Source organism: Schistocerca cancellata, chromosome 3 (genome assembly GCF_023864275.1).
Source record: "Schistocerca cancellata isolate TAMUIC-IGC-003103 chromosome 3, iqSchCanc2.1, whole genome shotgun sequence".
In the NCBI taxonomy this organism is placed as follows: Eukaryota; Metazoa; Arthropoda; class Insecta; order Orthoptera; family Acrididae; genus Schistocerca; species Schistocerca cancellata.
In genome coordinates this window covers 419201527-419222890 of record NC_064628.1, presented here as the reverse complement: position 1 = coordinate 419222890, position 21364 = coordinate 419201527, and the positions used below count along the sequence as shown (strand labels likewise).

At 43.4% G+C, this 21364-nt stretch overlaps 1 non-coding gene across 1 annotated transcript; it reads left to right on the top strand.

The window, feature by feature from the left end:
• Window positions 1-18338: 18338 nt before the first annotated feature.
• Trnaa-cgc (transfer RNA alanine (anticodon CGC)) lies at window positions 18339-18411 on the top strand. Its single transcript has one exon. It is a non-coding gene; the product is annotated as a tRNA-Ala (tRNA).
• The last annotated feature ends 2953 nt before the right edge of the window (window positions 18412-21364 follow it).

The following is a 21364-nucleotide window of genomic DNA, read 5'->3' as shown; positions in this document are numbered from 1 at the left end:
CACAATAGCTAACATTACAATCATTCCGTTGCACAAGACTTTGCAAATATAGGAACAACAAAATACATAGACCTTGAATGATGCAGTTCAGCAAATTGGATCAGAGAGAGACAAGGTAGAGCTGGAGCAGGAACTTGTTTTCCTACCATTTTTAAGTCATCGTATTGGCCTGGATAAATGGGGTGGAGGGCAGGTGAAGTGGTGTGACCCTCATTTTCCCGCCATTTTTATGTCACACAACTGGCCGACAGGCATGGATGGCAGAATGGGAAGGCCTTGATACATTACAGGTATCAGTTTACGATGAATATACCGACCTTGACATAAAATTGTTATCTGGGCCAGAAAGTACCCTGCTCTGGCAAATACGTTGTCAGGTTATCATTTTTAAAAATCTTCTTTAATGTAGACTGAAGAAAATGAAGAAGTTTTTGAATGAGCAGGAACTTATTTGTTTTGGTTGAATATCGTTTAATATGGTAAGATGTTGATTAATGTTTACATATTTTCTGCATTTGAAATTGGAACTGATAGGCAACAACCATATATATTCTGCACAGCTGGCTATCCTTTAGAGGTAAAATCTATCGTACATAGTCAGTGGCTAGCGTCAGAATATTTGCTTTGTCTTTATTAATTCGGAAATTTTCTAGTCATTCCAAGTCTCCAAAACGTTGGAGTACATTGATCTTTCAACAAAGTTCGCTTTGCACTTTTACCAAAATGCGCGTGATCTAAGCGGATGCAATAAAGCGGATTTCAATACATTAATTGGAATTGATAAGATTTTTGAACATTTTTTGTTGTGCAGTTTCCTTATCCTCTTCCTTCCAATTTTACTTATATCCAAAAGGAAATTGTACAATTTCCTCATTAAAAATATTACGGAACCGTTGATAACTGCACTTCATTCTGCTGAAGAGACTGGAACAAATAATACGTATAAACCAACTGACTCTCAGAAAACCGAAAAGTGATTGAGCTAGGCAATTCGACTCAGGCGGAAGATGTTGAATATGACACTGAAAAGCAGTTTCCAAAATTCTGCTATCGTTTTCTGAGTGGTGTGCAAGATGGGAACATATCGGTGGTGATTGTTTGAAATAAACGTTATCCCTGAAGGACAACTTTAGACTTGGGTATAAACTATATAAACAGTAACATTATTAAAATTTATCAAATAAAAATAATAATAATAATAGTGTCTGTCGTGGATTTCAGTCCGAAGACTGGTTTGATGTTGTTCGGCACACTAGTCGGTCATGCATACGCTCTCTTCATCTCCAAATAACTGTTGCAAGCCACATCAATTTGAACTTGCTTACTGCAGTCTCCCTCTGCACTTCCTTCCAATGCTAAATTTATGATCCCTTGATGTTTCAGAAAATGTCATATTAACCGATTCCTTCTTTTAGTCAGATTGTGTTTCAAATTTCTTTTCTTGGAACTGTATTCAGTGTTTCCGCATTAGTTATGCGATCTACCCATCTATTTTCAGCGTTCTTCTATAGAACCACCTTTCAAAAGCTTCTATTTTCTTCTTGTCCGAGCTGCTTATCGTCTATGTACCACTTCCGTACAAGGCTACAATCTGGACAGACAGCTACAGAAAAAACTTTCTAACACTTAAATTTATATTAGATACATTATTTAAAAATTTGTCTTTTTCAAAAGCGTTTTCCATACTGCACTCATTTTCAGAAAAAACAGAACACCTTGAACAACTAGAGACAGGACGTCCGTATTCAGAAGACATGTACGTTAGTATGTTCTGCAGAAATGATTAGCATTTCAGTCGCCTCGGTTCAGCATTTGTCCTGTTGCCTAGCAGGCACAAGGCCTGCCATGGGTCCTGATAACTTGTTCCATGCGTGATGGCATCGACGCTTATAAGGCGCGAAAGGCGTCCTGTGATACAGCCACGCATGCTGCATTCACGTGGTTCCAGAGTTTATTAGGTCACAGCGCTGCATCCGTCGCTTCACCATATCACACATATTTTTGATAGGTGACAAATCTGGTAATCCGGCGGGCCAGGACAGAGGCTGGCATTTTGTGACATCAGAAGGCACGTGTTCATGAAGCACATGTGGTCGTGCGTTTTCTAGCTGAGAAATGGCGTCTGGGGTGTTATGAAGAAAGACTGTGGCTGCAGTTGGCGAATACCTTTAACGTATGTCACGTTGGTCACGGTGTCCTGAACACGCACCAAATGTTATATGTGGCTGTACCCAATAACACATCACACCATAAGGTCATGAGTTGGCGCTGTATGACCGGTGCGAATGCAGTCTCTACGATGCAGCTACCCCTGTCTGCGGCGAACCAAAATGCGGCCATCATTTTCAAACAAAAAGAACCTGCTTTCGTCCGGATACACTATCTGATGCTATTCCTGGTCCCAGTGACGTCGTACCATACACCATTGCCATCTAGCATTTTTCTGCACGTTCGTCAAACGTAAGCTGAGAAATGGACGACGCACACGTAACCCATGCTGTAGTAAACGGCGACGAACTTTCACCCCTGATAGTGTACGATGGGTTCCACTGTTCCACTGTTGTGCCAGAGCCGAAAAAGACAAAGGTCTGTCCTGCAATGCCATTCGAATGAGGTACTTTTCTTCTCGTGGAGTGGTTTGGGTGGTGCGACCTGACCCATCTCGTCGTGTTCTACGATCTTCCGTGAACCATTCTGTACCCGTTGTACTGCGGAAACACTTTGTCGCACACAAGCAGCAGTTTCCCGGATGGATGCATCACATCTTCTCCGGTCGACACGGTTCAATTGCCAATAATTTCTGCAGAACATACTAATGTACGTGTCTTGTGAATATGAACGACCTATCTCTAGTCGTTGAAGCTGTTCTGTTTTCTTTTCTGAACATGAGTGTATAAGCAGCCTTCATTTCTTATCCTCTCTACTTAGGCCATCGTCAGTTATTTTGCTGCCCAAATGTCAAAACACATCTACTACTTTTAGCGTCTCACTTCCTAAACTAACTTCCTTCAATATCTTCTCATTTAATTCTATTTCATTCCATTACTTTTATTTTGGTTTTGTTGATCTTCATCTTATATCCTACTTTCAAGAGACTGTCCATTCCATTCAACTGTTCTCTCAAGTCCTTTGCTGTCTCTGAATGAGCAGCAGTGTCATAACTCTACTAATAATGTTATAAGTTAAACTAACAATATTTTTAAGAAATCATATTATTTTTCATATTTAGCAATCACAAGCTATTGGAAATGAAGATCACCTGTTACTTAAACTAATGAGAAATCGCGCAACTAGTGTGTAAAAGTGAAAGCAAATAAAATAAATAAAAAAAAAGTCACCTGAAAAAAATTAGCTTCTGAGTGAAACTTTCAGACTTTGGTGGACGTTAGGAGTTGTCTTACAATTCGTTGACTGAGCAAAGATTTTGGATGGGTACATTTTAAAAAAAAAATTGAACGAGATAAGAGGATCGAAAATTCGCTTTTAGAGAGTTGAAGGGTCGTACAGTAATCTGAAGGCCTTCGCTATAGCGCCAAAAGCCCTTATGTGGTGCTTATGCTGCACAGCCACTATTCTGTTCTCGGCCAAAATAAGTGACAACGGCTCAGAAACGCATTCTCCTCGTGATCGCAGGGAGATTCCATCACGTTGTTCCAAATGAGTAGCCACCTCAGTTGATTGTCAACTGCAGAAATGCGCACTTTGAGCATTCTCATTGCTATTTCTTTACTACATAGCATGGCACTGCAGTCTATGGGCACTGTTGGTGGAGGGAAAGTTCTTCGTAATCAGACACGTTTGATTCTATGCAATACCATTAAATTTTTACAGAAGAGGCAAAAGAGGAATCAAAAATATCATCATAAACTGTGCTTGAGGGGGTTGCAGGAAGCAATATTCCAGTTGCTCAGTACAGAGAACAAAGCGTAGCTACAAGTACTTAATAAATTATCATTACTTCAGAAAGTCGTCGAATAAGGCAAAGAAAATTTAAATTTTTTGCTAAAACTGACGAACAGTCTGCCAAGGGATTGACACATTATATTCACGAGACACATATTCTTTGTTTCACAGTGTCGTTATCTTACTGAACGGCGGTGTCTGCTTCATTACATTTTTATCCCCTTTTTGTTTTATGAGATTTCCTCCCAGTTGCAAGTAGTTTGTATTGTGTTTCAGATGATTGTTTCTTTGTGCAACCATTTCTTTTTTGGAACTCCAATGAGAAGCTGTTGACTTTGAATCTGTATTTGTCGAATTATTGGGCGTACTAACATAACATGTTAATATGATGATTTACAGTTTCAGTATCTGAAGCTTACAAGTTATGCGAAGTGTATATTTGTGCATAGGTTTCAATTGTGGCCGGCCGGAGTGGCTGTGCGGCTCTAGGCGCTACAGTCTGGAGCCGAGCGACCGCTACGGTCGCAGGTTCGAATCCTGCCTCGGGCATGGATGTATGTGATGTCTTTAGGTTAGTTAGGTTTAATTAGTTCTAAGTTCTAGGCGACTGATGACCTCAGAAGTTAAGCCGCATAGTGGTCAGAGCCATTTGTTTCAGTTGTGGAACTTCACTTCCCCTACCGTACGGTGGCCATTCACAATGGAGCCCCCCAGGACTCCTAGTTCCCCTTCCATACAACACTGTCTGCTCTGTCATGGGCCAGGCTATTTTGTAAGCACTCTACCAAAATCGTAAAAGTGCCACTTTTATTGCTGTATCGTTCCACGGAACGTTTCTTTTAAACTTTTGGAGTAATGGATCATGTATTTTCTCCTACACTGTCATACATTACAGGTTTTGCCATAACAAAATGCATACTTGTCAGAATCGCCACTTTTTTGCACTTTCGCATTTAGTGCAACGTTATGTGGATGGTGATCTGCATGGACAGCTGTCTGGCGCATACATAAACATATTATTGGTATGTTCAATTCTCAGTCTACTGCATGTGGCGCACTGTTGTGGCCTTTTTCTATTTTTTCTCACATGTTTTGAAGTACATCATTAACATCTAATTTCGATTCCTAAAAGTTGTATATGATTGTTTTTGAACCACGCTCTTTCAAGAAAAGTTTGTATACTTGTGTATTTCGTCATTTTACATCTAGCCTAAGTTAGTAGTACTTCTCAGTTGCATAAAGAACATGTTTTTGTATGTCACGTTTTATTAGATGGGCTGAAATAAGGTAAATCACTTGAGTTGGTTAATTTGGCGCATTCTGCTCTATCTATGTACTACTATTGGCTAGTTTCTCGTCTACATGTGTTCATTTTTGCTCTTGTCATGTAATACCTCATACGTAGTAACGACATGTATTGCATCTTTGTACATTTCATCTCAATGTTATTAATTTTTGGTTTTTAATGCTTGGCGAATGTTGTGCACACATTGTGCATACATTTTCACTTAAATAGAGGCATTGACTTTGTCTCATATTGACACGTAAGTGACCACGTAATTTTACTTGTCATTTGTACTTTTCCCTAAGTTGATTGTCACTCCCATACTCTTTTGAACAAACTGCAATTTGTAGGACTATGTATGACTTATTTCATTACTTTTTATCTTCCCCAGCATTATTGGCTGTAACTATTTTAATATCACACACTTATATTTTTTTAAAAATATTGCACATATTTTCTTTGTAGTTTGAGATCTGGTGATCAACATTCAAAGTCGGTAATCAAAGTAATAAACAGAATGAGCTATCTTTCATTGTAATAATAGCGATCATGTATTCCATTAAACATGTGACTCTATTCGTTCCCGCTTTCTATGTTGCTGCTTCATTATCACCTAACAGTAAAGTAAAGGTAAAGTTCCGAGTTCTGGCCCTAGATGCGCAAATCGGGCCCGACCGACCACCATGTCATCCTTGGCCAGTGGCGTCATAAGATGCGGTATGAAGCGGTATGTAGTTGGCACACCGCTCTCCCAGTCCTTCTCGAGTTTCTTGACCTTGGAACCGTTACTGATCGATCGAGTAGCTCTTCAGCTGGTCTCAAGAGGCTGAATTCACCCTGTACCAGTTCTCCCACCAACAAATAATTCCTGACAGTATCGGGAATCGAATGCAAGTCCCCCGTCCAACAGTCAGCTGCGCTGACCACTCAGCTGCGGAAGCGGACATCAACTGTCAGTGGCATTCCGATATTCTTTCTGACAAACAACTCCCATACCGAAATAGCCCTTTACCTTTCCTCATTGCCTCTTCAGTATGCAAATTAATAATGGACAGTGACTACGAGCAATCCTGTCTTATTTCTTTTGTCACTTTGTCCTGTCTACCATTCTGTCAGAGTTGAAGGGTAATTGCTCTTCTGCTACTAAAGGTGATACCACAATATCTGACAACGCAAAACATTCTATTCCATTTCAGGTTATCAAAAATTTTCTCAAAATCAGTGAATGTCATGTATATTTCCTTGTTATTCCTAAAACTGCTCCTCAAACGCCTCTACTTCTTCTAAAACGACAATGGTCCTCTCCTAATCAACATTCAGTTTTTTCTACCATTACTCATTGAAGAACTCTTCTGAATATGACATGTGAGTGTATAAATGTGATACTAGTATGACTGTACAGCTATTTCCATATGTAGCTCCTCTTGCTGTCTTCGAAAGCGTAGTATTACATTCTTTACTAAACATGATGCAATTTTCCAGTTTCATGAATTTCTTTCATGAGCTTGTGTAGTTTGTGAAGCAATAGAGCATGAGACATATTCACAGTCCTTCGGTACTGTCGACATCGGTAGTTTCATTTTATAAATTTAAATGTTCGCATAAAACTATAACCACTAAAATTCGTTATTTATACATACTTATTTACATCTTCTGTGTTTAGAATAAATTTTGAAGATTTAACATGAAAATCTGTATATTTAAATCTACCCAGTTTTACTAAATGTTTATCAGTTAGTGTTTTTGACAACGATGTGAAGTTCTTTGCTTCAAATGTTTTCTTTGAACTTCTTTTTGTGAACGCTTGGTAACAACTGGTGTTTTATGATGCAGTATAAAGTAGACTTTGTGCTTAGAATTGATAGCTCATGGAAGTGAATGAATGTTACATTTTGTTATTTCAGTATTTGAAGAGCTGAAATACGAATATTCAGATTGCAGATATTTTTCAATTCGTATTCCACCAGACTTTCAGAATCATAGCATCAATGGATATTCTTTACACAAAGCGGACTTGTAGCATTTTCATACATCTACAAGAAGTCAACGGAACAAACATCAAGACAATCACCTAAGTAGAAACTGTATTTTAGCAAAGTGAATATACGCTTCAATGCAACTCCATCCAGAATAATGACAAACGTCCATTCCGTGGAAAAGTCATTGTTTAACCAGTGTTGAATAGATTTATTACAAGTTCTTGCTCTATTCTTTATACTGATTCCAGTAACAGTTGTGGCAGTACCAATACCGGGACATTTGTTTCTTGAGAGTTTGCGCAACATTTCTGAGACTCAGAGATAAGGATCGAATCTCTGATATCATCTTTTCAATTGATGCAATCCCTTTTAGGTAACTACAACTTTCTATACCAATTTTTCTCCATCTTCTAAGATTATTTTGTGATTTCATTATTCCATTACCTGTTTCATCTCTAATCTCTATGTTCCTTCTGCTGTGCTTTCTAAAGTGATTAGTCTGTTTATATTATCCATGTTACCTTGTTTCACTTACGTATCTGTTCTATCTAATCTATCCGCCATCCTTTGTTCCCTGGTGTTTGCACATTTACAGTAACTCCATTTCTGCGCTCCCTCTTTTGTTGCTGTTCAGTTTCGACATTTTTGCACTAACTTCACTATCTCATCTGTTACCCGTGCCAGTCGATTTTTTTACCAGTTGGGGTATTAGTTTCTTTTCTGCTGCATTTACTACATCTCTATAAAAAGAAATGAACATTATAACTATCTCTCTTGAAAGTGAGAACGCTGATAGGGGTGACAACATTTTCAGCAAAATATTAACAAATTTCAGAGATGCGAGCTGGGATCTATGCAATGTTACAGTTGATAATTACAATCTCCACCGAAGAAACATGTTATCTGGTTTCCCACGCATTCCCCACCTACCATTTCTATTTAACATCGTAATTCATGGCCATTCAGAAATTCAGATGACTCTAGTTTACGATGGGAACGCAAATAACAGAAAATAACTATTATTTCTTAGGCTTAGTAATTGATACAGCAAGAAAAATATTCCTCACAAATATAAAGGCATTAGTTCCTTATTGGTATCGAGATACAGCAAACTTACACAAGTATAATCAACGAACAGATATTCCACACATAGCTAAACACATACTGAATGCAATAAGTGAGTCTGTGGAAGCTGGATGGAAAGCAACGACAGAAAAATTTGGCTGCTCTCTTTTATGGTGGTTGGGAAAGGCAAAGCCAATATGAGACTCTGAGGTAGTTCGCCACAACAAAAACCATGAACAACAGTCATGGTTGATCTACATTTAAAAAAGATCGTCTTGCAAGAACTGGAAGACACTCACAAAGAACTAAAGAAAAATTAAAAAAATTAATAGTTCATATCCTGAAGAGAAGACTAACAAAGCAATAAAAAATACTCAAATGAGGGAAGGTTGCAGGAAATTATGAATTTTGTCCCGTCCACTTTTTAAATGTAGATCCGCAAGTTTGAAGATAGCTCACACAATTCTACATCCGTACTCTCAACACTCGTATTCCACAAATATTTAACGTAACTCAAACTCTAACACTACCTAAAACCAGCACACAATTCTACTTCCGTACTTTCAACACTCGTATTCCACAAATATTTAACGTAACTCAAATTCTAACACTAACTAAAACCAGTGAAATCTAGCCACGTACCTTCAAGTTATCACGCCATCGCGTTGCACAACATGGAATGGTAGATTTTACTCTGATAGTACACTCCTGGAAATGGAAAAAAGAACACATTGACACCGGTGTGTCAGACCCACCATACTTGCTCCGGACACTGCGAGAGGGCTGTACAAGCAATGATCACACGCACGGCACAGCGGACACACCAGGAACCGCGGTGTTGGCCGTCGAATGGCGCTAGCTGCGCAGCATTTGTGCACCGCCGCCGTCAGTGTCAGCCAGTTTGCCGTGGCATACGGAGCTCCATCGCAGTCTTTAACACTGGTAGCATGCCGCGACAGCGTGGACGTGAACCGTATGTGCAGTTGACGGACTTTGAGCGAGGGCGTATAGTGGGCATGCTGGAGGCCGGGTGGACGTACCGCCGAATTGCTCAACACGTGGAGCGTGAGGTCTCCACAGTACATCGATGTTGTCGCCAGTGGTCGGTGGAAGGTGCACGTGCCCGTCGACCTGGGACCGGACCGCAGCGACGCACGGATGCACGCCAAGACCGTAGGATCCTACGCAGTGCCGTAGGTGACCGCACCGCCACTTCCCAGCAAATTAGGGACACTGTTGCTCCTGGGGTATCGGCGAGGACCATTCGCAACCGTCTCCATGAAGCTGGGCTACGGTCCCGCACACCGTTAGGCCGTCTTCCGCTCACGCCCCAACATCGTGCAGCCCGCCTCCAGTGGTGTCGCGACAGGCGTGAATGGAGGGACGAATGGAGACGTGTCGTCTTCAGCGATGAGAGTCGCTTCTGCCTTGGTGCCAATGATGGTCGTATGCGTGTTTGGCGCCGTGCAGGTGAGCGCCACAATCAGGACTGCATACGACCGAGGCACACAGGGCCAACACCCGGCATCATGGTGTGGGGAGCGATCTCCTACACTGGCCGTACACCACTGGTGATCGTCGAGGGGACACTGAATAGTGCACGGTACATCCAAACCGTCATCGAACCCATCGTTCTACCATTCCTAGACCGGCAAGGGAACTTGCTGTTCCAACAGGACAATGCACGTCCGCATGTATCCCGTGCCACCCAACGTGCTCTAGAAGGTGTAAGTCAACTACCCTGGCCGGAAAGATCTCCGGATCTGTCCCCCATTGAGCATGTTTGGGACTGGATGAAGCGTCGTCTCACGCGGTCTGCACGTCCAGCACGAACGCTGGTCCAACTGAGGCGCCAGGTGGAAATGGCATGGCAAGCCGTTCCACAGGACTACATCCAGCATCTCTACGATCGTCTCCATGGGAGAATAGCAACCTGCATTGCTGCGAACGGTGGATATACACTGTACTAGTGCCGACATTGTGCATGCTCTGTTGCCTGTGTCTATGTGCCAGTGGTTCTGTCAGTGTGATCATGTGATGTATCTGACCCCAGGAATGTGTCAATAAAGTTTCCCCTTCCTGGGACAATGAATTCACGGTGTTCTTATTTCAATTTCCAGGAGTGTATTTCCACCCTACAAGTGGTAAAAAGCAAGTAACAACAAGCCGTATTTCCACCCTAAAAGTGGTGAAAAGGAAGTAACAAATTTTCCTCACAGAAATGGCAACTACGTCGTGTATTTAAAGAAGATGATCAATGAACATGATACTAGAAGTGTAATACCTGAAGTTTTTGTAAAAAGCCAGAACTGCAACGATCAAGAGATGCACGTCTATGCTGTTGCGTGAGTGAAAGATGGGCTTAAGGTGTCCGTGGCCGTAGTCCCACTGCTAATAACCGGTTAGCAACAGTTCCTGCTGTGCGGTCACAAGCCCTCTTATCTGTGCTGTGGTAGCTGTACGATCTGCCATTGCTGCCCTTACATTGTAACGATCCTGGCAGGCGTCTGTGCTGCGTGGACGTCCAGAATCTCGGCTACGGGTGTGACAATGTTCACGTGACCATTGATACCAGCATCGTTGCACAACTGATGTAGCACGTCCAACTTGTGTGGCAGTTCTCTGGAAGGACCAACCTGTCACTCAGAGGGCCACAATTTGATCCTTTCAGACTCGCTCAGTTGGGTGTAGGAAGCACCGAGAGCGTCTGAGTGGCATGGTTACCCGCTTGCTTCTAATGTTTGCGCAACACTGAGCCTTCTGGTTGTAAGCATTCCCTATGAAATGATAGATGGAGCTCTGGCAGCTATGCCATTGCAATATGTGTAGGTGAACGACACTGGAACTATTATCATTAGATCTACTAACCCCCAGGTGGAATATGCCGTCATCGGATCAAAATCGACGTCGTCTTTCCAGGTGTAGTAATGTTTTTCCAGCAGCATTTGCTAGGCCCTTCATATTGTATTACTAAACGATTCATACCTGACGCCTGCCGTATCGCTTACACAGATTTCGTGGCGGTGCGTTGGGTTGCATATATGAAGTGGCGTAGGGGCTGCCACCAATATCGAGTCTCGTCACGAGACCATTCGCATATACTTTCTTCGTAGGAGAGGATTATGAGCTGCCACGAAAGTACTCGGTTTAACTAGATATGTACCGAAGTTTCCAATAACTTCAACAAAAATCGTTACTGCACAACTATGTCTACGATCTGAGACATAAAGATGTCACAAAATTGTGAGAACAGCTACTTCGATATTTTTTAAAACTTTTGTTCCATCAGTCATCTGCCATGTTAGATGCCGTCCACCACGATTTCTTCCCTTGTTCCAATTTCATCTTACAATAGCCCGGACATTAATTATTTGTCATAATAGTCGAGCCCAAACTTTACCGATAAGATGTTGGAGGTTATTGACGGGTGTTTCTTGAGTATTTTGATATAGAAACCCTTAGTCTCCCGTAGCTCGTTACAATGTAACTGCATTTCGTTTAATTTATTACCCGCATTTGTATTAATATCTATATTGCACTGTAAAAGTCCGCACAACACTGCAAATTACGAGAATACGCGCTGTATGTCTTACTTGGAATCAAACTTATTCCATTCCTTCACGGTACATTCTGTTTATGTTATTAATTCCCAGTCTAATCTTTGTTCTCAAGCTTGGTTTTAATACTGCTCTTTTTTTCCATTCAGTGTTAGTCGCTCGTTAACAGTGATATAAGGTGAGGTGACAAATGTCATACAGATGGCGATAATATCGCGTGAACAGGGTATAAAAGGGTAGTGCATTGGCGGAGCTGTCATTTGCACTCAGGTGATTCATGTAAAAAGGTTTCCGACATGATTACGGCCGCATGACGGGAATTAACAGATTTTGAACGAGGAATGGTAGTTGAAGCTAGTCGCATGGGACATTCCATTTCGGAAGCTGTTAGGGACTTTAATATTCCGAGATGCACAGTGACAAGAGCGTGCCGAGAATATAAAATTTCGAGCATTACCTCTCACCACGGACAAAGCAGTGGCAGACGGTCTTCACTTAACGACCGAGGGCAACAGCGTTTGCATTCAGTTGTTAGTGCTAACGGGCAAGCAACACTGCATGAAATAATCGCGCAAATCAACGTACATTGAACGTATACTTTAGGACAGTGCGGCGAAAATTGACGTTAACGAGTTATACCAGCGGACGACCGACCCAAGTGTCTTTACCAACATCACGACTTCGCCTGCAGCGCTACTTCTGGGCTCGTGACCATATCGGTTGGACCCTAGACGACTGAAAATCGGGGCCTGGTCTGATGTGTAAGAGTTGGTAAGAGTTGATGGTAGGCTTCGAATATGGCGCAGACCTCACGAAGCCATGGACTCGAGTTTTCAACAAGGCACAGTTCAAGCTTGTGTTGGCTCCATAAGGGTGCGGGATATGTTTGATGGAATGAACTGGGTACTCTTGTGCAGCTGAACCCATCATTGACTGGAAATGGTTGCATTCGACTAGTTGGACCAGTGGACTTCATCTTTCCGAACATCGATGTCATGTTACCTGGTCACAATTGTTCGCTACTGGTTTGAAGAACATTCTGGACAGTTCGAGCGAAGGATTTGACCACCCAAATCGCCCGACATGAATCCCATCGAACATTTATGGGACATACTCCAATGGTCAGTTCCTGCACAGCAACCTGCACCTGCAACACTTTGTAATGTACAGCTATAGAGGCAGCGTGGCTCAATACTTCTGCTGGGAACATCCAAAGACTTGTTGAGTCCATGGCACGTCGATTTGGTGCACAAGCCGGGCAAAAGGAGGTTCTACACGATATAGGAGGTATCCCATGACTTTCGTCATCTGTGTGGTGGTAATATTTCAACGTGGCGGTCGGTCGAGAGTAAACAGCGAAGTGAAACATAGACGACCGCGAGGAGAGTAGAGCTGCGGGAGAACAAGTCTCTGTCCTGCAGGTCTAGCAGTCGACGCCCGCAGAAAAGTTGACCGATAGGCACCTTAGGTGTGGGGTTCACCAAATGTAATGAAAGGGCGGCATAACTACCCTATGCTGAGATGCTCCTGCAGCGATCGCAGCCACATCACAGTACCTTAGCACTTATGGCTTGCTGCGTTACACTGTGTTCCGTGTTGTATGTGACAGCATATTATAGCCTTGTCAGTGCTGTCAAGGCATTTTTACAGAAATAAAGGTTACTGTAGGAAGTAACCTAGTAATTCATGATTACATTATCAGTCTTTCGAGCCACTGAAGAACGCGGGTGCCTTGTACGAGAATAGAAAATCTCCTTGAAGAACCTCCGAGACTTTTGTCGGAGAAGTTGGATTCACCTCGTGTATATTCCCATCATAAGTTCGATTTTTGCCCTTTTCGGTTCTCTCTAGTGCCGTGAAAGCTACTTCCTCATGTCTTAACAGATGTCCCATCATCCAGTCCATTCGACGATTCCTTCTCCTACGAGGGCCTGCTGAAAGTAATGCCTCCCAATTTTTTGTTTCAAAACTCTTAAAACTTTTAAAATAAAACACGCGTTGTTAACAGTCCCTACATTTAATATTCATGTCTACACATTTGGAGCTCGCTGCCGTTAGAGGGCTCTGAATTGTAGCGTGTAAGATGGCGGTGTGTAATGTAACTATATCAGTAGGCCAGAAACAGCGTGCTGTAATCGACTTTCGAATCCGAAGAGTTCTTCCACACATGGAGCACCCTCCCCTTCTGCATAACAATGCCAAAACACACACAAGCGCTGCGACATCTGCAACAATCCGAAGAGCACTGTGCGCCATTCCCACCATTCCATCTTCCAAGAGATCCTCTGACGGCCCCAGGCGAGCGGTGCACATCGATACTGTGACGTGAGTGGAAGATGGGCCAGAGGTCTGCACGCCCGTAGTCCCACGGTTAATAACCGGTTCGCAACAGTTCCTGTTGCACGTCTGGGACCACAAGCCCTCTTATCTGTGCTGTGGTAGCTGTGCGATCTGCCACTGCTCCCCTTACATTGCAACTATTCTGGCGGGCGTTTGTGCTGCGTGGACCTCCAGAACCTCGTCTACGGGTGTGACAATGTTCACGTGACCATTGACCCTAGCATCGTTGCACAACTGACGCAGCACGTCCAACTTGTGTGGCAGTTCTCTGAAAGGACCATTCCGCTACTTGGAAGGCCACAATTCGGCCCCTTTCATACTAGTTCAGTTGGCTGCAGGAAGCACCGAGTGCGTCTCCGTGGCATGTGTGCGTGATTGCTTCACTCGTTTGCACCACACTGAGCCTTCTGGCTGTGAGCACAGATGGCGCTCCGGCAGCTTTGCCACTACGCTATCTGTTGGTGGACGACGTTGAAACCATCTACTATCCCACAGGTAGCATATGCTATCGGCTCAAAGTCGAAGTCATCTTCCCAGGTGTACGAATTTTTTTCTTCTTCACTGTATTATATTTCCACTTCTTGCCCTTCAGAGAGTGCCCATTTTTCTGAGGATTTTAACAACTTGAAACCATACTTGGTATGAGCGGCACCCACAGTTGTGTCGATACGTTTCAAATGATGAAAACTATAACAACTGTGTCAATTTGATTTATTAATGACGACTAGTTTCATGGCACGATAGTCACATTTTCAAGCAACAAACTGTTGATATTATGTATTGAATTGAAAAGTCAACAATTCGTTACCTGAAGACGTGATTACAATGTTATGAAACGAGTCTTGATTCATAAATAATTTTGACGCAGCTGTTGTAGTTTCCATCATTTAAAATTCTAACATCTCGGAATACTTTGCATTGTCAAAAAATTTTTCTCTGTCAAAAAGATCGGTTTTTCGAAAGTCTTCCTCCAGCTATCAAGCGTAATATCAGTACTGCTTCTCTGGTACATTTCTATTCCTTGCATCTATTTGTAACGCAATAATCTTTTCTGTAACTGTATCCATTAGATACGATTTAGAACGTTGCAAGCGCGGAGAGAACACCGTGCACATATCACTGTTAAATTTTTGAATGTTGATGAAGTCCAGTTAAATCAAACATAGACATTCTTCAAGCACCTATCAATATCTACAATGCTGTGGTTTCCCTCCAAAAGAAACTCAGTGTCAGCTCTCTGCTCGGAACGCATCTCTGTTACAGACGCCAGTCTGAAGGCAACGTTTAGCTTCGCCACCTATCGGAAATTCATGTAACTGTAGAAAGTGAAGCGAGAATGTTCCACAATGTCCCCTACAACTAATACCGTATTTTTTCAAGCGAAATTGGCCGAGCAAAAAATGTGTTGCATTACTTATTAAATGCCCAACGTATTTGGGTGTATAAAAAGAGGTATATAGTCAATGTAGGTGTTTGGCTGTTTATTTACTAGCGTACGCAAAGATCATGAAGAGACAGACACTTCATATGTTACAACCAATGGCACTTCCGGTTCGTATATTTCTGCCGCTAACGTCATGTTTACTTCTGTTAAGTGTTTTTTTGTATTGACACTGCAGCCTGAAGATGAGGTTTACACCTCGAAACGTGTTCTTTCATGAAATAATTTGGGTACTCGATGAAGTTTTGTTGCTAGCAGAGGTATCTGTAAAACCTTTTCATATTGTTGCTCATTGTTGCTCTAATCGATTGTAGGCTCACTCGATTCAACTTATTTTATATAAGGCGGTATAGCACCATAAAACCATAATCATCGTCACCATCGTCATCATTGGCAGGCTGTACCGCATGCAGTACGAGGAGCGGGAGCGGCTGCCGCACGTGGCGACGCCCTCGCGGCAGCCGGCCGGCCCAGGCGCCGGGGAAGCCGCACAAGTCGGGCACGGCGGCGCCGCGCCGGAGCAAACTCACCGTTCCCTGTGCGGCGTTGTGAGGCGCCGAGAGAAACGGCATCGCTCCCCACTTGCTACGCTCATGATCGGTCGGTCCAGGCCAATTTTTCTGTAACACTCATTCAGTCTACAAAATTACGTGACATGTTCCTTTGGTGTCTACGATCTGTCGTACAGTACCACTATGAGACAATTACAAACGGATCATTTGCGAGCAGCGACCGTCGGCAAGTGGTGACCATTATTGCGAGTGACAGCGCCGTTTTGCCAGTGTCTGAGGCACTGCGGGTATTCTCCAGCTTGAAGATAACGGTCTGGGCTCCACCAATCCGGCTAAAGGGTGCTGGCGTGCCCCGACTGGGTGTTCTTCAAAAGCGAGTGTTTTTCCCACAGAATGACTACCGCTTTCCAGTATCCTTTGGCAAACAAACTTCTGAAAGCGTCGACAGCATTTTACAGATGTGCTCTGAGTGTTAGTAAGAAATGGCAAACCGTAATGACTATTTCTGCTCTGGATGCAGATTGGCAGAAATGTCGGGAGGAGAATAGTGTAGTGGGTCTGTGAGCAGCTCGTGAAATCGAAGAGTCAGTCGGTGGCAGCGGTAGGGTAGAGGAGACGAGTCCTCTGGGGAGGAGACGGTGTGCAGGTGTACTTTGGAAGTTCGTAGTTAGGGAGAAGTAAGGTTGTGCCCTACATGAGGAAAGCTCAGAACTGCTCTGAAGTGAGTTCCATTTAGCGCGCATGAAAACCCTATTGCTGGTTTCCGAGCTGGGTGTTCATGTTAGCGAGCGTACGCGCACTGTTAAGTAAGAAGCCAACCAGCAGACTGTGGAGCAACTGGTTAGATGGAGGCGTTGTGTAACAAACGGAATGGACTTGGGGAGGGTTATTAGAAGAAGAATAAACTGAGTTTTCTTCCAATATAAATTTGAAGTTTATGTTCTTACCGTCTCTGGAATTAGTGTGTGCCGCTGTTTTCCTTACAGAAGAGATGGGAGAAAACGATTGGTGACGGTGTTGTGACTGATGGCGGTCTTTGTTGTCCAAGCCAGGCATCGGACTTGGCAGCTTTTGAATGCAGTCAGGTGGCTTCAGCGCGTTGAATAGTGGTATAGAGGGAATGACTAATTTGACCCTATCTTGCGGGTCAAAGCGAGGCTTCCGACCTTTATTTAGCTTGATATCACATATGTATCAGTACATAGGAATTATCCAGGTCCGCCAACAAACTTCTGGGAAGAAGTCTACGGAGCAGTACGTAGAGTGATTTGCCTCGTGCACCGCACGGAGCTAAGAGTTCGTAGACTCTGGCCGTACCCGCGACAGAGCTTCATCAGACGCTCAAGAAGCTCCGAGACGTCGGATGAGGAAGAACGTTTCGTATTGGCAAGTTATATACTTTGCACATAGGCCCAAAATAACAAAAATAAAACTTAAAATCATAAAAGTACTCTCAAACGACATACACTGTCCGTCCAAAAAGTTTCCGGACTGATTTCATGCCTGGCGTATAAACGACGTCACTGCAGTAACTGCTGTGGCATCTTGAACTAACAGCTGGAAACTGCAGCCGTGCATTCGACCAGCCAATTCTGAGCAGGCGGTGTTAAGCAGTGGACGTGCGGTCGTAGCGTGTCATCGCTGTGTCGCAAATCACAATGGAATAACATCTCTAAATCAAGAGTTGAAGAGTGTTTTGAACAAGAGAAAAGTGAGTGCAAAGTTTGTACCGTACATCTTGGCTCCTTAACAAAATCAAGGACGCGTGGGCCGGCCGCGGTGGCCGAGCGGTTCTAGACGCTTCAGTCCGGAACCGCGCGACTGCTACGGTCGCAGGTTCTAATCCTGCCTTCGGCATGGATGTCTGTGATGTCCTTAGGTTAGTTAGGTTTAAGTAGTTCTAAGTTCTAGGGGACTGATGACCTCAGATGTTAAGTCCCATAGTGCTCAGAGCCATTTGAACCATTTCGAAGGACGCGTGGACGCCTGTGCGACTTGACTGAAATGCAAAACACGGAATATTCCTTTCTGGAAAAAAGGACTCTGAGCGTGACGAGAATTGATGTTGTCAGTAGGAAGGTATTTCAAAACGATAAAATGCAGAAATGCAGATGAAAGGTCAACGTTCTGATAATATAACCGACATTCAAGCCAATGTGATGTACGGGTTGTACAATATCCCGCTGAATGACTTTTCTGACGGTTTCACATGGTTGTACGAACGTTATGTGCGCTATACTTAAGTGGGGTAGACCGAGCGAGGTGGCGCAGTGGTTAGCACACTGGACTCGCATTCGGGAGGACGACGGTTCAATCCCGTCTCCTGCCATCCTGATTTAGGTTTTCCGTGATTTCCCTAAACCGCTTCAGGCAAATGCCGGGATGGTTCCTGTGAAAGGGCACGGCCGATTTCCTTCCCCATCCTTTCCTCACCCGAGCTTGCGCTCCGTCTCTAATGACCTCGTTGTCGACGGGACGTTAAACACTAATCTCCTCCTCCCTCCTTTAAGTGGGGTACACTAAATATAGCATCTGAAACATTAAAACAACAATCTTAACATTTCTCTATTTTTTTATTAATCCAGTCACGAAACTTTTGGACTTACACGGTACAAAGAGCGTTCTTAAAGTAAGAACAATAAAAACAAAAACAGTGGTAACACCAGTTCCCGTCAGATCACCAAAGTTAAGCGCTGTCTAGATTGGCTAATACTCGCATGGTTGACCGTCTGAGACTGCCGAGTGCTGTTGGCAAGCAGAGTGCACTCGGCCCTTGTGAGGCCAATTGAGGAGCTACTTGACTGAGCCGGCCGGAGTGGCCGAGCGGTTCTAGGCGCTAGAGTCTGGAACCGCGCGACCGCTACGGTCGCAGGTTCGAATCCTGCCTCGGGCATGGATGTCTGTGATGTCCTTAGATTAGTTAGGTTTAAGTAGTTCTAAGTTCTAGGGGACTGATGATCTCAGAAGTTAAGTCCCATAGTGCTCAGAGCCATTTGAACCATTTTTACTTGACTGAGAAGTAGCGGCTCCGGTCACGAAAAATGACAATGACCTAGAGAACAATATGCTGACCACATGCCTCTCCATATCCGCAGTAGCGTCTATTGGCTGAGGATGACACGGTGGTCGGTCGGAACCGACTGTTATTATGGAGTTTTAGTTTCTGTCGACTCGTATGACCAGCTCCTGAAATTCATCCTCAGAGAAATCTGTCATCTGATTTTTTAACCAACCATCTACTGACGTTTTGACATTTTAATTTTCTTCTTACAGCTGACTGGCAAGGTGCTTTTTTAGTATCCTCCTTTTTTTAAGTATCTTTCCTTGTATCAATGACCGTCAATGTGCTTCTATTAGTGTGATGTTTTGACACCGACATATTCCTCGTACCGCTGATCGGCGATGTACTGTTTTTCAGTGTGACGTTTTGACATCGTCGTCTTCCTTGCACAGACGAGGCGTTTTTTTTAGTACAGGTCCGAGTGATAGTCACGTTGAGTCACGTCAAGGCTAAAAGGTTGTTGATAAAATTGTTCCCAACCATATGACATGATGGGATCGTGAGTGTGGCGAGCCACACGGGAACAGACATTGTCGTGCAGCTATGCCTCTGCTGAGTATGTCACACCTTTTGCTTCGGATTGCCCGGTGCAATTTCTTCCAATAGGTCACAATAACTGTCTGCATCGGTTGTGCTACACCGAGTGACAAGCAAGAAACCCTGCCTACCTCAAAACAGAGAGAACATGATTTTTCGGACTGAAACTGTTTGTTGGTACTTCAATCCCATGGGGGAGGTTGATTGTCCCCATTACAAGGACTGTTTTTTTTTTCTTTTTTTAATCAAGTGTAATGTGAGCAACCCATATATCATTGTCAGTGAGAATTTGACTTTGAAACGTATCCTCTTCGCCACAGTACCTGTGGAGGAAAGTCATTGTACTGGCTAAATGATTAGCATTATACAACGCAGTCACCTGTTTTGGAACCCCCGTATGTGCAACTTCCGATACTACAAGCGTTTATCACTGTTTCCTACAGAACACTTCCTGAAATTTGGGGAAGGACATGAGATAACAATGAAATCGTGTTGCGTCTGCTTTCTCAATTTTTTTTTATCGATGTTCTCACTCTTTTTCTCGTCGTGCACGTTGGTGTATGCTTCTTCCAATGGTCTACACAATTTTCTGACCATTCGAACGTTTTATACATACACTTCACAAGTCTTTCGATGAAAATTCGGCAGCTTTCAGGCCTCTTGCGTTTAATAAACCAACAAAAGCATCTATTTCACAATCGACAGCATTTTCAACCAACTGCGCTACTTGTAAACTTTTATAAATAAAAGTAAAGCTACCGTAACGGTATGTGTAGATAGCCAGTAGTTGGAGGTACTTTGTGAGCATGTGCAGTAGGGCGACCACAAAGTTCCAAGAGCTCTATTGCAAAACGGTACTCACTTTAAAAACACGCTTCGTGTAAACTGCTCAAATGTAAGGTGAACAAGGTGAACATTTTCACATTTGCGAAATAAATATTTGCTTTTGGATACCATTCAGTACCGTGTTGATCTATTCCCTACGTTTTGACATGCTCGGATCCTCATTACGGTGGCCGTGCTGACATAATTTAATGTGAGGGAACAGTATCTGCATTGACGCAGCGCAAGTTTCAGCTGCTCCCAAGCGTGCTCAATCCAGTTAACGTCAGCAGATACCATGGGCCATTCCATTTCGTTGATTCCTGCCTCCTGGGGGAAACTTGATCACTAGCTGGGGAAGTGTGCTCTTGCACTGTCGTCTTTAAAGTTGAACCTGTCGCTGAAATGTTCACTGAAGGGCAGGCCAAGAAACTGGAGGTCTTCTTGCCAGTTTTTCACAGCTTTCAAATTCCCCCGACGAAAGGAATCGGACACCCATAGAAAATACCGATCCAGGAAATAACTGATCCACCTCTAAGCTGGACCATTGCGTCTGCACGTATGAGATGTACACTGGTACCTGGTCGCCTTCACACTCTTCTACAACAAACATCAAACGTCATACAACTCCTGCACTCGCCAGTGAAGGGAAAGAGTCACCATTTATCCAAGGTACGTTCCAGATGTTCCTTTGCCCACCTTCTTCGCGCTGGAGAGTTTGATCTGGTTTTCATAAGTGACGTCTTGAGGCCAAATTGATCATGTGGCGACCGTTGGGTATCACCCTGTTCAATGTAGGCCTCCCACTTATCTTCAAACTGGATGCATGTAGTTCTTGTGTACAGAGTCTGACAAAAAAGTA